The sequence below is a fragment of the Mytilus galloprovincialis genome, chromosome 11 (assembly GCF_965363235.1).
Source record: "Mytilus galloprovincialis chromosome 11, xbMytGall1.hap1.1, whole genome shotgun sequence".
Taxonomy (NCBI): Eukaryota; Metazoa; Mollusca; class Bivalvia; order Mytilida; family Mytilidae; genus Mytilus; species Mytilus galloprovincialis.
Genome location: NC_134848.1, coordinates 33100225 through 33122345, shown reverse-complemented (window position 1 = coordinate 33122345; position 22121 = coordinate 33100225). Strand labels below are relative to the sequence as shown.

At 33.5% G+C, this 22121-nt stretch overlaps 2 long non-coding RNA genes across 5 annotated transcripts; one reads left to right on the top strand and one right to left on the bottom strand.

The window, feature by feature from the left end:
* Positions 1-1661: 1661 nt before the first annotated feature.
* LOC143051996 (uncharacterized) lies at positions 1662-8335 on the top strand. Of its 4 annotated transcripts, none has more exons than XR_012970974.1 (4): positions 1662-1856; positions 3528-3745; positions 4348-4407; positions 5552-8335. It is a non-coding gene; the product is annotated as an uncharacterized LOC143051996 (long non-coding RNA). The 4 variants fall into 4 exon arrangements; XR_012970973.1 differs by lacking the exon at positions 1662-1856 and adding an exon at positions 2493-2692; XR_012970971.1 differs by lacking the exon at positions 1662-1856 and adding an exon at positions 2934-3067.
* LOC143051997 (uncharacterized) lies at positions 1796-2479 on the bottom strand. The gene is made up of 3 exons (XR_012970975.1): positions 2327-2479; positions 2133-2189; positions 1796-1845 (listed from the first exon to the last, which is right to left on the bottom strand). It is a non-coding gene; the product is annotated as an uncharacterized LOC143051997 (long non-coding RNA).
* Positions 8336-22121: the final 13786 nt, after the last annotated feature.

Below are 22121 nucleotides of genomic sequence, written 5' to 3'. Positions count from 1 at the left end.
CCTCTTCTTCAGTTGTTTCTGTCAGTTTTAAAGGCAAACCTTTTTCTTTTGTCACACCTTGATCCTTTTGATGTACATGTTCTTAAATAAGAAATATAAATATTCAAATAAGTATTTAAAAAAACTTGTTATCATAATGATATGTCTTGCCTTTTTGTAATTCTAAGTATGCAAATAATTATCAAAGGTACCAGGATTATAATTTAGTACGCCAGACGCGCGTTTCGTCTTCATAAGGCTCATCAGTGACGCTCATATCAAAATATTAATAAAGCCACACTAGTACAAAGTTGAAGAGCATCGAGGATCTAAAATTCCAAAAAGTTGTGCCAAAAACGGCTATGTTAATCTATGCCTTGGATAAGAAAATCCTTCGTTTTTTGATAAATTAAAAGTTTAAAGTACATGAATGCCCCATATTGACAATGAAAATATTGTGAACAGTTGAGTGTTTGATGAATTGGCATTTCACATTTTGTTGCTCCTGTTCAACTCTGAGCCTTCGTCTAAGGCAGCAATCAATTAAAGAACATTTGCCACCCTCACAGTCAAGTGTAACATGCACTTACCAAAGAACTGTTGATACAGTTGTTACATCAATCAGCTTCAGTGGTCTGATGTTGAAAAGTTGATTGGGATGGCACCAGTTTTGCTTTCTTTAACAAAACCATCTGGTGGTTATTTCTTTTTCCCATGATGTGCGCTAGGTGTTTATTCCACAAGGTAGTGATATGCGTCAAGTGTGGTTAAAATTCATAATTTTGTCAACTACCGCTGGCTTGCATACTTGACGTTCGAAAAGAAAGCCGAGTGTGTAAGTCTTTCCTGCCAGTACATAGCTTCTACACTATCAAGACTCCCGCGATAGTGCACGTAAACTGGGGTCTTAGTACCTCAGGCTAAACTGCAGGAGATCTCGGAGTAGCAAGGGCCCTAGAGATGCATTGTGTAGACCCACCGGTGTGTGGACATACCCTAGCACTCATCAACCTTGTTCAGTTATAGGTAAATAGGCGGTTAGATGAGAGTCGTAGCCTAGTAAGGCAACTCATCTAGGAGATGGTAACTTCGAAAACAAACCTGGAAAGAATGGATTAAAAAGCTCACGACAGCAGCCCTTCTAGAGGATGGAAACCTGGACTACAAATGAACTGGCCCTCTAGGTTGGAGTGTTAGACATGGGGTTATAGCCGGTTGCAGGATTATTTATATGTAAACATTAACAATGTACCCACCAACTGTAACTCTTCCTACTACACTCGGAGAGTGCAAGACTTCTATTAAATGTTCTCAGTCCAGTAAAACAAATCCTGGCAAATAGATTTAGCTTATAAACCAAAAAAAAAAAACACATCTTAATGTATATGCGTGTCATTCGATAGTTTGTTACTGATTGTGTCAAAAGGGGGTTGGCATCTATGACTTTACATAAAATTCCAATAACTTAGAATAGATCATATATATTTTATATTAACTGTGGATAATATACACTTTAAAGATGTAGAAGAAGAAAAATGAAAAAAAATTAACACAATGAAGGTAGTTCATTTACAACTTTAAAATGAAAACAAAGCTTTTTATTACATTAATTATAAATTATTTGATAATAACAAAAATTCTTAACTCTATTTGTTTTCAAAGAAGCATATGGTGTGTTTCATTTTTCTGCAATTTTTAGGTTAAGCTTACCAGAATGATGAGAGGGTTTCACTTTCAGAAGTGTACACCCTTCCTCCATGACATTGCTGACCTCATCATTTAAATATCTACAATCAATGACTGGCAGAAGACTCGAGTCCCTAATTTGATCCTTTGCTCGGTCATTTTCCTTGATAATTTTAGTAGCTGCAAAAAAGGTCAGTGCTTTTCTCAATAATGATCCAAATTTTCTCTTGCTTTAATATTAAAAAAAAGACTGACTTGTAATTAATGCAGGAAATTTAAATATACCCATATTATTGGAGAAAATCACACACCTGTTGATCATTAGTTATTTGATAAACATGTAGCTTGAATGGGTCATCTCCTTTTCATAATAATGATTTTCACATTTTATGACAGTTATTTTTTATATATTTAATCAAATGTAATAATAAACATATTGAAATGCATCTTTGGAACCATAATTTTACCTTCATAATCTGGTATGTGAGGCTGGTAACTGATGGTGATATCCGACGCATCGTCTTCTGTAAAAGAGAAATTTATAGATTAAAAAAGAATTATGCTCGTTACGGTGCACAAATATATACTTTAAGAAGATTAAAACAAATACTCATTTTATTTAAAGTATTCAAAGTACATATTATGAACATGATGAAAGTACCTTTCAATGTGTTTTTTTCACAAGACACATATCTTGAATTTCCATCATCATCAAACACCTTCAGTTTTTTTAAAGGTAGCAGTAAATACCCACTTTCAAATTTATCCACTACCTTAGCCCAAGCATTTTTCAAAATTTTGCCTTCTTCTTTCAGGCCAGATGATCTAAAATGGTGAAGTGAAGGCCCCTCAGGTCTGGAGGAGGGATCATTTGGGCCATCAAAAAAGACCAAAGCTCCATTTTCAAAATGCCACCAGACATCTTGACCCTGCAACATGAAATCTGCAATTCTTTCCAGATGGCATTGGACAAAGGAAGGTCGCTTATTGATCAGTTCTGCTGAAAATGTAGATCTTCTTCTTTCTGGTAACAGCCTTGCCTGCCTACTTATTATTGAATCCTGTATTTTAAATGACTCCGGTTTATCAGGTGCATTCTGCTGACTATTGAACCTTAGCATAGCATTGTCAGCAATCCATTTGGGTTGTCTATTGGTCGTCATTTCAGAAATTCTTCTTAAGTCGCCGAAACATCTTTCCTCTTGTTCAGTGTGAACAGATCGTACAGAGAAAATTCTTAAAGTGTTGGGAAGATGGACTGTAACACTATGAAAATGACTGCCATAAAACTTTCTAGATGTCATTTTTGAAGGTTTTCCAATAACATTCCTGCATACCATACCAAATATGAGAGCCTGATTATAAAGTCTTAAAATAATCTTCGGTGTTCTTGATTCACTGGGTAGGTAAGAAATATTAACTACTTCTACAAGGGAATTTATAAGCTGCATAATGTTGTCTTCTAATTTTCCATTACCGTGTAAATCTGATGTAAACTGGGCCAATTTAACCAAAAACAGACGAGCATCTGATCCTTTGATTTGGTTTTTGTCACCGATTGTGCTGTTTGAAAAATTTGAAAACAGCTTTTGAACTGATGAATCAGAGATATGACATGGTAACTCTGTAATAACATTTTGGATAACGTTCGTCAAATCATGTAGGGGTTCACAGCCAAGAATTTCGTATTTTCCTATGTTTAAATCTTGTGATGTTAGATGTGGACTGTTTGTCATCAATGCTGGTGGTCTACAAATACCATGCAGTGTCGTCGTCAAAATGGCTTGAAGGTCTGGTTTAAGGGAACAGTCAAAATCTATTTTCCTGCTGTCCAACTCTGTCATGATTTCATCTTTTTTCAGGTTTTGAAAGGGGTTTAGACAGCCTTCTTTCAATTTCCGTAGGGAATTTGATGAAGTGGCCAATCTGCATCTGTCATCCAAATCTTGAGGGGAAACTTGGAAACAATGGAGTAAATTTGTATGTTCTTCAGCATGAACACCACAAAGACATGGGTAATTTCCTCCTCGTTGTTGACCACCTTCAAACTGTCTGGCAGGTCCATCTCCACTAAAAAGTCGTAAGCAATCCTGTATTTTGTAGTTGTCGTGTTCGATGGGGGTGTCTATATCTTTCAAGTCTTCCAGTCGAGTTTCTACATATGTCATTTGCTCTTCATCTTTACAACCTGCATTTAATATTTGACTGAATTAATTTTACAAGTGGCATCATGCACAGGTCTCCAAGTTTTTTTGTGTTTCTATTTATTTTTTTTATTTTTTTTTTTGGAGGGGGGTGAAGGTTGGAGGGGGCTTTAAGCTTTGCTCATAGAACCATTAGTAACACAATATTTATAAGCTGAGAAGTGGCCTAGGAAGGAATAAATTATCCACCAAAATAAGTTGCTTTACAGTAGTTAACTGTTCAATGAATCTTTGAGGTGTTATTTTTAATTTTTATGTTAAGAAATTAAATATTTTGAATGAACAATTAAACAGATGAAATATATTTTGGTATGAATTATAATTTTGATAAATGTCACAATAAGAAGGGATAAAATAAAGTAGATTTAGTGTCCATTGTGAATAATTTCTTTGAGGGGGAACATGTGTGGATGTATACTATTTATGTACTATATGAATTATAAAAATGTTTTATCTTGTACAATTATTCTTTTTTCAGCATCACGATAAAAAGAATATCAGGAATAAAGATTTTCAATGAATGACAAAGACAGAACAGGTATATATTTTATTTTACAGCAGAATGCTTATAGTGTGTAGGTTAAGGTAGTATCTTTTCTTAGCTTGTGTGCTAGCTGAAACATGAAGTCTTTATTAAATTAGGTATATTAACCTTCTTAATCTTTAATTGTAGACTATATATAACTAGTCCAAACAGATAACCAATATATCTGTCTGTAGGACTTGTACTCAACTCAGAAAGGAGGGATGTATACCTTTATACCTAACTGATTTCACAGAGATATTACCTTTACCTACACATTCTAGGCATTTTAGCTGGTAGATTTTTATCTTAAGGTTGTTAAAGGTAAATAATGCAAGTTTTAATTGGCCACTGACAACCTTCAATAATGAGACTAACCAATACTTTGTTGGCTGTTAAAGGCCTTGACAAAATATATGAAATGATTTAAATGAGAAAATTCTACTTTAAAACAAATAAGAAATGCAACTTTGGGATCATCATTATTATGAAAACAGACAAACTGGACTTGTCTCTAAGTCCTAAATGCCTAATGCAGAGGCTCAAAGGTACAAAAAAAGTGGAAAAAATGTATTTTGATAACTTTTTTTATTTTGATAGTTAAACAGAAAAAAGTACCTTACAAAAAAGGATGTCTCTTTCGAAAGCAGATTAAGAGCTTAAATGAATGGTTGCACCATATTTTTACTTTTATTTATTTAAATATATAGGATTAAGTTTATTTATAGAAAAAAAAAGAAAAACATTTATACCTGTGAGCCCCATTAATGCAGATAATATCAATTTTATAGTCTTTGTTCTGACCAAGCTAGAAATTCAACTTTCATTCAAGGGAGCACAAGGCCTTTATTAAGAGGTGGTTCATAAAGAATTAACAATGTGCGAAATGAAGTGTGGTAAATTATTCGACTATTACCTGATTGTCCAAATATATAAATTTTTGGTTTTTCAACCTCTGCTTGTACATTTATAGGTCGTCTTTCTGGATATTTTTCCATATACTCTTGATTGGTTAGATAATTAGCTGTGTCGTAAAGCCAAGATAGCATAAAACAAACATATGAATGGTTGAGTATATCACTATGGTCATGCCATAGTTTTATACTTCTAGTACGTTCCAAAGATTTTAGGAAACTAATGGCATTTTCTCTGTTTTCAGGTATACTCTCCTGGATTCTCAAGAATCGTGATCTGAGCTCTTGGTCGGATATGTTGATGTATTCCTCATCAGTGAAGAAGCGTAGCGTTCCAGATTGAATTTGATGTTCTAACGCAGATTTTCTGATATGTTGCATTGGAATTTTTCTTCCATATATTTGTTCTTTCTCCTGATTAAGTGTACCGGCATCTGTTATTTTTGTTTTAACTATTGATTTAGGGGCAACTGGAACTCCAATATATAATTCTCCGGAAGAAACCTTCCTCTTTATATCTGTCTTTAGATTTTTAGCTGGTCTCTTGGTTGGTAGGGAAATTTTTATGTTTTTTTGGATGATTATTTTTTTGGCCCTCCTGATCCTTCGCAATCGTAAATGTTGAGTTAGATTTGGATTTTTTGTTTTTGCATACTCTTTCAAAACTTGGCCAGCATTTTTTGGGGTTGTTCCATTCTTAGATTTAATGTCATACTTCCTAGCTAAAAGGGACCAATTAATTGTACTACCTGCTGGATTTTGTTGAATTTCCTGTAAAAATAAATCTTTGTCAAACTTGTAATTGTCAAATTTACCATGATGTTTCTTTGGTTTGTATCCTGATTTTTCTTTGTTTAACCGAGACAGGACCCTTTTACTGGCACTTTTTTTGGACTCAAAACTGGTTGACATTCTGTCCCTGGTATACTGATTGAAGGATTTTCCGGATGCAAGAAATACATGAATGTCCTCTCCAACGTCAGTAAAAGCATCGTCCATTTTTTGTTTAGTTTCTTTTAAGTTTCTTTCAAACTCCTTTCTTTTCTGCTCTGGTGTTTTTAATGGAGATAAAGAAACTTTAATTGGGTTTTCAAATTTGATGTTGAGATTTTTTTCCATCATTGGTTGAACAATTTTTACTATATTTTGTACAGCCTTCAGTCCCTTTGTTGTTGTCCCATGGCTAGATGAAGGTGTACTCTGCTGTACAATTGTGTCAGTAATAGACTGACAAAGTGCTGTCAGTTCTGTAACCTCTGGAGCGGCAGACTTATGGAGTGATGAGTGCTCAATGTGAACAGTATTGCAAAGCCTGCAATTCTCCAAAGTGTGTTGTTTTTTCTCCGGCTCGGGTAGTTTTTGCCAATTTTTGAAAGAAAAGTACTCCAGAAATTTATTTTGTTGTCCTTCTTTGTTGTTGTTGTTCCAATACTTTTTCTCCGTTATGTACCCCTGAAGCCTTCTATATCTCAAACTAAAATCCTTGAAGTTCATACTAGTCATCTTTGGATATTGGTCCATGAATATTTCATAGTTTTTAAATCTGTCTTGGAGACTGATATGGCTTGAGTAGATTGGCTTATTTTTGTTTTCTTTTTTCTCCTTCCAGGCATTTATTGAGGAAAGGTCTTTGGTTGCCCTTGTTATAATAACTTTGCCAAAGTTACAAATGTTCATTGTGTGGTTATTTACAGCTACCTATTAATTATAAAATCATGTATTCTTGAGGCTGTATTGTAGAATTAAATTTTTTTGTCGTTATTTTTATTGTATGTTCACAATTAACTTTAAAATTTATTTATTTAGTATATTGTTGAAATATAATTTAATTTTGACAGCCAATAGGCTGTGAGTTTGGGTATTTCCTGGCAAGATGGCTTGATTTTAGCTTCTTTTAAAATTTATTGAATTAATATCTTTTGATGTGGTATGATGGCTAATGAGATGAGAAAACTGGACCAAAGACCAACTGACAGAAATAAGCAACTAAAGATTATTATATGGCCTTTAACAATGAGCATAAATCCAGGATCAATTAATCATAAATAAATGGAAATTGTAATAAAAAAAAGACTTGTTATAAATTTTTCAAATAACAGATGTTTATTCTATGGTTTATTACATGTCTTAAGATGTACTTTTCTGCTTGTTTTATTTATATAATTGTATTTTGATTATTGTTGGTGTGCTTTGTTGCACTTGTTTTATTGTATGTTCTCTATTGTTGCTGACATTTAAAAAGGTATGTTCCTGACCCAAATCAGAAACCTCATAAAGAACAACAAATAGTCAATCACTTAGTTTAAGATAGATGTGTTATGATTGGCATTGAGACAATATTATATATATTATATGAAGTCTACATTAAGTTGCATTCTACAGTTGATTTCAATGAGTATGTGGCTAAAGACAATATCTTTGGTTGGCTGGCTTGCTAGCTGAACCTAAAAGTCACTGGGTTAGATAAACTACCCTCTAAGAGTAGACTAGTCTGACAGATAACCAATCTAGTCTGTAGGACTAGGCTACTTCGAAAGGAGGGTAGTATACCTTACCTAATAATGACATCCAGGTTAGCAGATTTTATAGTTTGGTTCCTCACTTATTGATGAATTGTATAGTTTAAATGATATATTTTATAGCTTGGTTTCTGTCTTATTGGTGTATTGTATAATTTAAATGATAATTTGTAGTTGGGTTTCTGTCTTATTGATGCTCTTTAATAGTTCGTGTGATGCCATGCTAATATATAATTTATTTAATAGCAGTTTTATTTCTGTATTCCTAGTGTTACTGTTTCTTAAATGTATTACGGTATGTAGTTGGGTTGCTGCCTTAATAATGTTCTATGTAGTGTCTCATTGATGTATTTTGTAATTAGTTGCTGTTTTGTTGATAATTACACTAAAGCACCAGTTATGCTTACAAGGTGCAAATATTTTTCATTTTAATACGGAAATGTGTTAATTTTGTCTGCATCATAAGGTATGCATTTTCATGTTGAAAAAAAAAATTGCATTAAATTTCAATGGTGTTATGTTATTAATTATTTCAGCTCTATCAATACTAATTACCAGGGGACAATTTGTTTTGGTGGTAAATATATTTAAAATATTTGCCACTTGCAATGTGTTTCAGTATAATATACTATATATTAAAAAGGAATTGAGCAATCCTAATAGTTAACCTGAAAGTTGGAAGCAAATTCAGAGCTATGACTCCCAAAAGCAGGAGCATGTCTTAAACTTCTATGTAAAAAAGCCTTGTTTTAGAGGAAGGCAATGGTGCATGTATATGCCATAAGACTAACAAAAGGAATTAAAATTGAAAACTACAAGAAATGTTGCAACTTGTTTTGTTTTGGGATAGACATTTATAAATGTATAACTAAGGTGGGTGGCTGATGGAGATGCAAAAAGAATTAAAGCATAAACGTTACAGGTGTTCTCAACCTTCGGAGATCTTCTGAACATACATGTATAGCGTTGGTGATATTACCCCCTCCCCCTTTTTAACTCTTTTTTTTCATAGAAATTTAAATTGAACTGATTTACTCCAGAACTTTATGTATCAATGAAAGGTAAGTTAATGTAAACAGTTCAAAAACCGGCATATTCCTATTGATCATCAAGATAATTACTGTATGGTGGTGGTGTCCAGATGAGCGGGGGAAATAATTTTCGCGATGTCTTGCGGGATTTCTCTATTATTCTTGGATAGTTTTTCAATAAAATTTGCGATATATGTTGTTGAAAACTACTGCCTCAAGAATACAAGTTTTGATATAAATATAAATCGAAATGAGATGATGATGGATTGTTTTTCCCTGGTGCAAGTTGTATCATATGCTTTCCTCCATCTTCAATATAGTTGGTGCAGTTCACTCCGATATTTGAGGGTTCAACATAAAAAAATATTCGTAATTAATCGATTGGTATACGAATGTTGTAGGACAACTGCTGCATAGGGTAGCTATTGTAGGTCTAGGACATTTGTCTTTAATAATTTGTGATCGCTTGGAAGTGTTCGTATATTATTTTTGATTGTTATTTAACCTGCACGACCTCCTATGTATTGGAATCTCCCAAGAAAACCGGGAAAACTTTTGCACATTCAAATAATTTTATTTTATTTTTTTAGAAAATAATTTGTACATAATAAACAAAAAACAAATGTTTCATCGATTGTTCTAATAAAACAAAATTGTATTAACAATTGAAAGTTTGCCGCCAACCAACTGTCCGGTTTCTGGATAAGACCCGTTTTATTCCGTGTTTGCTGTTCTACGTCATTGGTGCGTTTGTTTATCTCTGAAAATATAAACATATCCAACAACATTTTTTTAAACGAAAAGTGCAGGTTGAAGATCGATAAGTACGTCTTAGTTTCAGGCATGTATGGATTCAGCAGATGTTGAAATTTATAGAAAGTGCTGTTACAAATCAAAATAATTCTTGTTCATTTTTCTAGCGCCATTAGAAGGGTATTGTTGTTGTTTATAAAACCATTTTACTCGTAAAAGTGACTCGTTTTTCATCTTACAAATTAAAAATCAACTTGTAACAGCAGTTTTTATAAAAAGTAGACCTAGCAGTTTCTAAAATTCCAAAGTTGGCATTTGTACGTTACTATCTTCAACCTGCACTTTTCACTTTTGTGATCGATTATGTTGTATGTGGATTTGTGGTCACGTGACTACTTTCACTTTACCGCAAAACTGTACAATGTAATAAAACTGTTAACATGTATGTTTTATGGAAATAAAAACATTGACATATAATTTTAACGAAAGTTATTGGTGATAAACAGTGTAATTTTTGGCAGATACAAATTATGGCAAAATTTGATTGATTTTCTTTCAATGTGCCTTAACCTCGCTGCGTACAAAAAAAAACAGTTTTCACTTGAAATATAAGAAAATGTTGTTCCTATATGGGGATTACCACCAAGGGTCTCCTGCTTTTCATGATGAATCACGAGGACGACAATGCATGCCAAATAGCATTATATTTTCAGCAGTCTCTCAAATACGGCCAATAGCTACATGGTCTTCAGACACATTAAAAGTCATTTTGCATTCTGGTGATGTTTTGTATACATACATTCGTAAAGAATGTCTTGTCTCGAGTGATTTCTTGTTTTTTTGAAGATCTTCCAAAGCACTTTACTTTTTTGGGGAAAAACTTTTCCATTAAAAATGAAAAGAGTTTCAGTGGAACATTAACAAAGACTAGTATCTCAATTGTTTGTAAAACAATTGAAAGGTCTTTCCTATAAAAGTTATGTTTTCGTAATGTACTTTGTATGACCTTTCGTTTGATATACGACAAGCATACCTTCTGAAACTTTTCGCTTTTTACACTTAATGACCCCATCGGCCTACATTTTCGAGATCGGAAGTATGATATATATATATGTACCATTAAAGACTTGATGATCTTTCATTTGATATGCGACAACGCCATGTTTTAGAAAGTTTGGTTTTTGTAACTAATAACCCCATCCAACTCATTTTTGGAGGACAGGAATTTGATATTTGAAATGTACACGTTATGACCTTTCATTTGATATATAACAACCTTACCTTCAAAGAAATTGTTTTTGCACTCAATGACCCCACCCAACCCATTTGTTGGGGACATCAATTTGATATTCGAAATGTACGCTTTATGGACTTTCATTTGATATGCGACAACCTAACAATTTGAGAAGTTTGAAATTTTGCACTAAATGACCCCACCCTGCCCACTGGGATGAAACAGGGGTTTGAAATTTTCATTTTTGAGTAGAGCTCATTAAGACCTTCAATTTGATGTATCATATGACCCCATTTTGCAAAGTGCCAAAAATGACGCAATATCAATTATATAAATAGAACTTATGCAACTTACAAAGACAATGCAAAACATGAATATTTCAAATTGATTTTTTGGTTTTTTTTTCATGGAATGTTTTCGGTATTTGGTCAAACATATAACTATGTTACCCTCTTCAATTTCTAAAACATTTTAGGTTGTAATCTGTTGTTGATTCAGAAATACATGCCTCCGCTCGCAAAATTTCAAACTGCATTATCTCTAAAACGACAGCAGATATCTCAAATCTGTTAATTGATAAATGATCTGCAGTTGAAGGACAACATTGTAGAAAAAGATTTCGACACTTCCAAGGTTCATCAAGGTCACAATGAATCATCAAATATATGATGCAATAACAAACTTGAGAAGCGGAAGTGGTAGAGACATGGGACTACCACCAATCAACTCAGGACTACTTGTTCTTTCAAATGTGACAAGGTCAAGGTCATACTACACTTTGAAGGTCAAGGTTAAATTTCATCATGGCCTGACATTGACATCAAATTGAAGGTCTTGAATTACTGATCATCTTTGCAGTTTATAGTAGGTTGATATCTGTTACCTTTTAAAAGATATACACTTGTTACTATAGTTTTAAGAATTATGTTGATGTAACATTTGAACAGACAGTCGGACATTTTTTAGCTCGTCGAGAGGAACATTTTATACACAGTATGAGTGCAGCAAACTCTTATAGTTTTCTTAATATGCAAGCTTGAAATTGCAGCGTAATTTCTTTTTGCACTCGGTGACTTCCGGTTCTCGAAATATAATTTTTTCAAAAATGTATAATTTGTCAAGGGAAATAACTTCTTATCAGGGTAAATAACCTACTAATTTTTTATGTTTATTAACATTGCCATCTGTTCCTGTACATGCTGCCATTTTCAATTCTATTCTATCTCTAATAGTTTTTAAGACAAATACAAAAAAGAAAAATGCTTCAAGGGGATATAACTCTCAAAGGGGATGATGAAAACCTACACAGCCTCATCTGGTAATACGTCATGATGAAATCTATCGATGGTCAATATTTGGTCTTGATAACTTCAATAGAAACGGGGGGAGGGCATGTCAAAAAAATGTTGGAAGAAAAAAAAACATTAGAAAAACAATAAGGTCTTTCCTCACGTAAGGGAAAGACCTTAAAAAAAAACATTAGAAAAACAATTAGGTCTTTCCTCACGGATATCAGACAGAGATATCATATAAGCACTGTGTGGCACAGGAAATGATTAGACCAAATCATGTTAAAGATGCTGTTAAGTTATTAACAAAGAGTAATCTATTCAAATCAGAAGGTATATCTATTGATCCACATTGGTCAGTTGATAATGTGTCCAATACTTTTACTGATAATCATGATAAAGGTCAATCAAGTGACATTGAAACTAATGAGGAATCATCAAATAGTTGGGATGAAGCTGCAAATCATGAGAATGAACCCAGTGGTAATTTAGATACAATGCTTAATCCTATAGGATTTAGAGAGTACAAACCGGTTATAAATATTGCACCTGGTGAGGGAAATTCTCGCCTTGGTGTTTTTCAAGATATTAATAGTGAATTTTTAGCATTCCCTGCCATATATTGTGGTCAAACTAGAACACCAAACAATTTGAGGTGTATTCCCTTGCACTACAGCACAATAAGTAAATGGGAATTGCGTAATATTGACAGACGAGTAGCTATGTGCATTTGTTACACAATTGGTAACATTAATTAATTATCAAGGAGTATTAATTAGGAAATTTATTAAAAAGGAAATAAACAATTCAATGACAATCATGTATGCTTTGGACACTAATAACCATCTGTGAATACATTAAATAGCAGAAAGCCTTTGGACACTAATAACAATCTGTGAATACATTAAATAGCAGAAAGCCTTTGGACACTAATAACAATCTGTTCGTATATTATGGACATATATACCCCGAAGCCCATAAATGACCATGTTTACTTTAAAATAACATTTATCCGTCAGGGGTTAATTACATTATTTGACAATTAACCTCATGTAAATAGTACTCGATAACCGGACGATTATACAACCGGCCTACAGCTATAAACATGTGTATGGACCATTGGACTATATAAGATACCTCAATGGACTACAAGGACACAATTCGATCACACCAGAATTCGTCACATCTCGGCCAGTGTCAGTGCAAAACATTTATTTGAACTTTAAATCGCTCTTTGAATATACTTGTAAAATTAAGCAATAAATACTAATTGACAAGTATCACTTATTAACTTATTGATTGTGCCACATCAGTCAAATTGGTGCCGTTCAGACCACGGATTAAGGACTTCTAACCACTATACGACCAAGGAACCAAGGAACCACGTAAGTTGCAATTACCATAGCTTTCATTCTTTTTTGATGGATAACCAAGATACTTCTATGTCAGCACAAAAAGTAGAATTAGCTTTCAATTCTGTCGCTAACGAATTACATGGGTTACGAGAGGTAGTTACGATTCAAGGCGATGTAGCCACGGAAATTAAAGGGTTAAAATCAGCCATTTGTTCTCAAAATGTAGTTCAAGGAATAACGCCTTTTGAAGGTAATACGAAAGATTTTAAAGCCTGGATTAAGTCAATTGAAAAATATGCGTTACTTTTTAATGATAGGGATCGAATTAAGGAAATAGCTTTTCAAACATGTAAAGGGGCTTGTTCAGATTACATACAAAGGTATTTAAGAGACCATCAGGACACCACTTGGGAACAATTAAAAAAAGAATTAACTTCAAGGTTTGGGGAAATTACTGACCCTCAACATGCGTCGACACTTTTGAGACAATTAAAACAAAAAGGGGACGAATCTGTTCAAATTTATGCAGAAAATTTATTGAATTTGGCAAATGAGGCATATTCAGATTTAGATGGACATAACGAAGCTATAGAAAGGGAACTCGTAGGCATTTTTATAGATGGTTTAGCTCATTCGTATTTAAAAATGAAATTAATGAGAGAAAACCCAGCTACTTTTTCTTTGGCAGTTAAAAGTGCAATGACTGAACAAAATTTGAGAAAAAGATTTACTTTAAGAACGGAAAGGGTAGACGAACCAAGGTATAAAACGACACGACCAATGACATTAACAAGACCAAGACGGACTGAACCTTTGAACTCTCATGAACCAATGGAAATTGATCATTATCGTGATGCAAAACGTTGTTATTCTTGTGGTAAAGTAGGTCATGTATCACGTGATTGTCGTTCTGGGGGAAATTTGAGACAAATTAATGCCGTAGAAATGCAAACATATCACGGAAATTCGGGTAGAAATAGGGAAATTAATTGTTATTCTTGTGGTAGGGTAGGACATATAGCACGAGATTGTCGTTCTAAGGGAACATATAGACAAGTAAATGCAGTTGAAACGCAACAATATCAAGGGAATTCGGGAAGAAATAATGAGATAGTTTGTTATCAGTGTAATCAACGGGGACATTAGGCCAAATTGCCCAAATAGAAAACCTAGGACTGTTAACATGGTAGAAAACTGGGGTGTATATCCGGAAAACTAAAGCGCTCTTGTCACGTTGAAGCCAGTGATAAGAGTCCAATTAAATTACCTACTTATTCTATAAATGTTGCAGGAGCTCCAAATTCAACTTTAATTAAATTTCAAAATCAAAGATATAGAGCTCTTGTAGATTCAGGCGCTAGTGTTTCTTTGATACACAAAAGAATTTTTGAAACTTTGAGGGATAAACCAAAATTATTAAAGAAAACGGCTAATTTACAGTCCGTAAATGGGGGGTCTTTACATGTAGAAGGTTGTGCAAACCTTACTTTTAAAATAGGTAGTACAAAAGTTACTCAATTATTTTATGTTGTTAGAGACATGAACAGAAATGTTATTTTAGGAAAAGATTGGTTAGTACAAAATGGAGTTAGGTTATATTTTGATTTAGGATGTTTGAGAATTCAAAAAAATTATATTCCATTAGAAGAAGATATTAATGTGGCTTCAGTTGTAAGATTAACCGTAAATGCCGTATTAAAACCACAATCAATTAATGTTTGTCCCGTAGGCCTTAAGAACAATCCAAGTTTTGGAAGTACTAATTTGTTAGAAATCTCACCTGTAGCTTCAGGGTATGTTAGTACAGAACCAGGCTTAATGATAAGTAATACGGTGGTTAATTTTAATAAAAATAGGAAGTTTCCTTTGATGATTGTAAATAACACAAACAAATCAATTAGGTTAAAAAGGGGTTGTGTAGTAGGTAAGGCTTCTCATTTAGAAGAAATAAATTTAGTCAATGTGAATCAATCTCAAGGAACTTCGGGACTCAAAAAGTTAGATGAGTCTGAAATAAGTGTACCGCAAGAATTTAAAAAGGATATACTTAGAATGATAAGGGACAATGAAGATGTTTTCGCAACTTCAGATAAAGATTTGGGGTGCACTGATACAGTACAAATGACTATCGATACAGGGAATAACCCACCTATTAGATTAAAACCTTATAGGGCCCCTCTCAATCAGAGAAAAATAATAGATAAGACCATTGAAGAACTATTAGAGGCTAATATCATTAGGAAATCTAGGTCGGCTTGGGCTGCGCCTATCATTATTGTTTCAAAAAAGGATAAGACTTCAAGGATGTGTGTGGACTATCGAAGCCTAAACGCAGTTAGTAAAATTTATTCCTTTCCGCTGCCCCTGATTGATGACTTACTTGCTTCAGTAGGTAAAGCCAAAGTAATGACCTCGCTTGATTTAAAGTCAGGATATTATCAGGTCAAGGTCAAAGAGTCGGATAAGGAAAAAACTGCTTTTGTATGTCACAAGGGATTATTTGAGTTCAATGTCTTACCATTTGGTCTCGCCTCAGGGCCCAGTTTATTTAGTGAATTAGTTACAGAAGTACTACAAGGGTTAGAGCATTTTTCAACTGCTTATATAGATGATATTTTGATATTTTCCGAAACAGAGGAAGAACATTTAGGCCACATTCAACAAGTTTTTGATAGATTACGACAGCACAAACTTAAATTAAAATTGAAAAAATGTAATTTTTTGCAAAATGAAACCAACTATTTAGGCTTTATAATAAGTAAAGATGGATTAAAACCAGACCCTGAAAAGGTTAAGGCCATTCAAGGCATGAAAGCTCCCTCGAATGTAAGGGAAGTAAGAGGATTAATAGGTTGCTTGAGCTATTATCGCAGATTTGTACCTTCATTTTCAAAAATTGCAGAGCCTATAGTGGCTTTAACTAGGAAAAACAAGGTTTTTAATTGGACCACAACTTGTCAGGTAGCTTTTGAAAAGTTAAGGGATGAACTAGTGAAAGTACCATTATTGGCATACCCAGATTTGAATAAACCCTATGTGCTGTACACGGACGCTAGCGATAGTTGTGTAGGGGCTTGTTTAACGCAATTACAAGAAAATCCAATCAAGGGTGAAAAGGAAGTGGAAAGACCGATTTATTTCCTATCTCATAAATTGAGTGATACGCAAACACGTTGGTCAACCATTGAAAAAGAAGCATTTGCTATTCATTATGCGTTACAAAAATTGAATCATTATTTGTATAATGCTGAATTTGTGATAAAGACAGATCACAAACCTTTGAAATACATATTAGAATCCCCCATGCAAAATAAGAAAATTCAACTGTGGGCTTTGAACATAACGGGTTATAACTGTAAGATTCAGTATATTCCAGGGCCCCAAAACGTGTGTGCAGATTTCATGTCTAGATTACCTTCAGATGAAAAACCAAACGAAAATCCAGATCCTTATCCAGATATTAGTGACAATACTTACGAAGTTAATGTGATTAATTCAAATAGATTTCATTTTACTGATTACGCAAATAATGACAAATTAGTTGAAGATATTCCAGAAAAAGAAAATTTTCAGTTTGAAGAATTTGATATGTCAATTGAACAAATGAAAGACAAAACATTACGCGACTTAAAGGAACAACTTGTAGGCGATAAAGTACCCGAGGCAGTGCAAAACAAGTACATCATAATAGATGACATACTTTATTACATCTCAAATGTAGATAATGATCCTATTATAAGGTTGTATATACCTTCTCATATAAAACAAGCAGTTGTAGAACAGTATCATGATAAGAATGGGCACATGGGCATTGACAAAACATTTGATTCGATTCGTCAAAAATATTTTTGGCCAAACATGTTTAAGGAGTTGTATAATTATGTCACCACTTGTGTACCTTGTCAATCACGCAACTTACAAAAAGTTAGAGCGCCAATTCAGGAAACAAAAATTCCGCCTTATCCTTTTTGTCATGTAGGGGTAGATTTGAGTGGACCATATCCAACTACCATGTCAGGTAACAGGTACATTATAGGATTTATCGATTTGTACTCGGGGTGGCCAGAAGCTTTTAGTGTCGCAACAAAAAGCACTGACAATGTTGCACATCTTTTGATTGAAGAAATTACTTCAAGGCATTCTGGGATACAAATTCTAACAAGTGATAACGGAGGGGAAAACTGTTCTAAGGCTATGGAAGAAGTTTGTAAAGAACTTAATATAAAGCATATTAAAACTTCATTCTATCACCCTCAGGGTAATGCAAAAATAGAAAGATTTCATAGAACATTACATGATGTTTTGTCAAAATTAATAGAAGATCATTCCACAACTTGGGAATTATACTTGAACCAAGCTTTAGCAGCAATTAGATTCAATATCAATGAGTCCACCCAACTTTCACCTTTTTATGCATTATATAACAGGGATCCAGTTTTACCTTTAGATAACATTTTACAGCCTAGGAGAAAATACAATGGGGAGGAATATCATAAAATTGCCTTACAACAACAACATAAATCATTTATGCTGGTTCATAAAACTATGAAAAAATCTAAGCAGAAACAAGCTAAGTACGCAAACAAAAATAGCAAAGATATAAAGTTTGAGGTAGGAAACCCAGTTTTTTATAAAAATCATAGAAGGGCAAGCAAACTTTCAAAAAAATGGACTCCGTACTATAGGATTATAGAACAAACTTCACCTGTTAGTTTTATTTTAAAAAATCAGTTAGATGGGACAACCACAAAAGCTCATGCAGAACAAATTCGTTTGGCTAGGTTAGATTGGGAAATTCCTAACAACAATCAAGGTAGGGCATTACGTAAAGCTGCGTATGTAGTTCCCATTGAGTCACAATCAGAAGATTCCTCTGATGATGAAAGCATAGATTCAGACACTCCGTTAAATCAAATTGCAAAAAGATATAAGAAAGAAAGGGAAAATTCTGATTATGAAGATGATATACCATTAATGGAGTTATCTAAAAAATTAAGGGGAAAGAAAATTTTTTCAGAACAAGATAGTCAAATAGAAAATGATGATAATGATGATCAAGTCATTAAAGTAGAAAATTCGCCTTCGGATTATGAAGTCTCTGACATTGATGATAACATGTCTAGCACTCATTCTTCGTCGGTAACATCTGAAAATTATGACATTGAAGATAACATGTCTGTAAACAGTGTTAAAATAAAAAATAATCAGAAACCTACTGATATTGGGGCTAATGAAACAAAATTAGTATCTAAGGAACATGTACAAAACTTAGTGAGGGCTTTAATAGGTATTATGTAGGTATCAATTGGCTTTATAGGTAGTAAGAAGGATGCAAATCATTTAAGAAATTCTAAAACTTATAAAATATGTTATTTAAACCATTTGCAATTACAATTAAACATGTTGTCCTTAGGACACATGTCACCTAGTCTTATATCACCCGGTAATTTAAGAGTACTATTGACTGACATAAAACGACGACTACCGGCGACATTAAAAATACCTGGTGACGAAGTTAAAGATATTTGGAAATTTTTTATATAAATTTTTGACCATTGCTGCAAACCAAGAAAAAAAACAACTAAATATTTGCTGCTAAATACCAATGAAATTGACAAATGTTCAAATCCGTTAGTTATTTTTTTTGGTGAAATTAAAAGTCCAGTTTATCCAGTTAATTTAAGTAAATTATGTATCATAGCCTTATTTGCCAATAAAGAAAATTGGAAAACAAGATGTACAGCAAAAGTACGACCAAATACAATTTTGCCTATGGCAACTTATTTGACCGATAGTATGTGGGCAGTTACTACCATTAATGAATTTAGAATCACAATTAGATGTGATGACAATACAAACATGTTGACGGATCAGATAATTAATCCTCCTACCACTATAATTAATTTAAAGCGAACTTGTACCGCTACGAGTGATCATTTGACCTTATTACCTACTTATCAAATGGAAAGTACATTTTTAACAGAAAAAACGTTCGATAGATTCTTAAATACCTTTCAAGTATTGAATACAAGTTTATGGGAACCCTTTCATGCTGCTTTACCAAATTTTACAAAGCTTGAACTACCAAGAGAACTAACGGCTATTAAACAAATTCCTATGAACGCTTTGATTGAAAAACTTTAGAATTTACGGGAAATTGAAAATGATGTTGTATTTCCAAATTGGGGAGTAGGTTTATCCATGGGTTTGGGTGCGATATTCATTGGAATAGCTATATTTTTGTACTGTAAGTTTTTTAGAAACAAATCTTGGTTAGCCAAAAAGAAAGGTGAGAGTTCGGGTTCTAATGCCACGAACGATGGGTACCAAATGGTGACAACGAAAATGGTTGGGACAGAAGTACCTGATTCCAGAGAGAAGCTTCCCTCTGCACCATTACTCAAGGACGATGTTAGACCAAAGACCGATGCGACCAGTCTTTTGAGAAAGATGTACCCAGAGCTAGATACGTCGACTACTTCGTAAAAGGACTGGATTGTAAACCATACAACGTAGACGACCGAATCAACTAGCGGAAGACGAACCGTGTAAATAATTTTCAAAATGACTTTATGAACTGTGTAAATAGAATTGTATAAACATTTGCGTTCCTAATCAGTATTGAGGAACAACTTATTATGAGAGTGTTGGAAATAAAACACGAACTATGTATATCGAAATATTTTCAAATGACCTATGTGTAAATATATTCAGATGTTGGACTTGCCGAATTTTATGAACTATATATGTGGTGATGGTTACCAAAAAACTTAACAATGGAACTACTGGATTTACAATAGCATAAATGAAGAAGGATTATCGTATTTTCCGAACTTTCGTTCTTATTGCGAGGGAAGGGATAATGTTACACAATTGGTAACATTAATTAATTATCAAGGAGTATTAATTAGGAAATTTATTAAAAAGGAAATAAACAATTCAATGACAATCATGTATGCTTTGGACACTAATAACCATCTGTGAATACATTAAATAGCAGAAAGCCTTTGGACACTAATAACAATCTGTGAATACATTAAATAGCAGAAAGCCTTTGGACACTAATAACAATCTGTTCGTATATTATGGACATATATACCCCGAAGCCCATAAATGACCATGTTTACTTTAAAATAACATTTATCCGTCAGGGGTTAATTACATTATTTGACAATTAACCTCATGTAAATAGTACTCGATAACCGGACGATTATACAACCGGCCTACAGCTATAAACATGTGTATGGACCATTGGACTATATAAGATACCTCAATGGACTACAAGGACACAATTCGATCACACCAGAATTCGTCACATCTCGGCCAGTGTCAGTGCAAAACATTTATTTGAACTTTAAATCGCTCTTTGAATATACTTGTAAAATTAAGCAATAAATACTAATTGACAAGTATCACTTATTAACTTATTGATTGTGCCACACATTCCAAACATATTTTTCAAAATGAAAAAATTACAGATAAAATACATTCAAGATAAAATTCAGTTGGCTGTAAGAAAATGTAAATTACAAGGAAAAAAATAACAGTAGAGGATGTTCTTGCCCCTGGTGCAGTTGATAATTTTGTAAAACACAATGAAGGCTTCCACATTTTGAGAAAAAATTCGTGGGTCACCTGCCTATTGGGAGGGGGCAAAAAAAGATTTGTTTGGAATGATAAGGCAATTAGGTATTCCACATTGGTTTGTTTCATTATCTGCTGCAGAAACAAAGTGGAAAAATCTATTGCAAACCCTTGGCAAGTTGGTTGATCATAAAGACTACACTTATGAAGATATTGACAAAATGTCCTGGCTAGACAAATGCCACTTGATAAGTTCTGATCCAGTTACGTGTACAAGATATTTTGATTACAGAGTTCAAAAGTTTTTGAATGAAATTTTGACGAGTTCTCTACATCCACTAGGGAAAATTAAAGATTTCTTCTACAGGGTTGAATTTCAACAGAGAGGTTCACCACATATACATATGATAGTTTGGGTAGATAATGGTCCAAACATTTCAATGACATCAGAAGAAGAAATTACTGCCTTTATAGATAAACATGTAACCTGCAAGAAAGATGATACAATTACTGAGCTAATTAACTATCAAACCCATAGACATGCACGAACGTGTAGAAAAAAGGGTAAAGCCATATGTCGGTTTAATTATCCTATTCCACCAATGTCATTCTGCATCCCATTGATAGTTCAACTGAACAGATTTGCATTGCAGATTGCAAGAAAAATTTTGATAAAATAGCCCAAAAACTGGATGATATGAAGTATGGATCTGATCAAACATTAATGAGCTTTTGGCTGAATTAAAGTTGACAGAGAAAGATTATATTAATGCTATAAGATCTTCCCTACAAAGAGATAAGGTGTTCTTAAAACACAAACCATCTGAAATCAGAATAAACTCGTACAACTCAATCATGTTAAACTGTTGGCAAGCTAATATTGATGTACAGTTCGTTTTAGATGCTTACTCTTGTGCATCGTACATTGTATCTTATATCAGCAAAGGTCAAAGAGGCATGTCGAATCTAATGCAAAGAGCAACACATGAATCTAAAGAGTACAAGTTGAGTCTGAAACAACAATTCCGACATTTTGGAAACCAGTTCTTA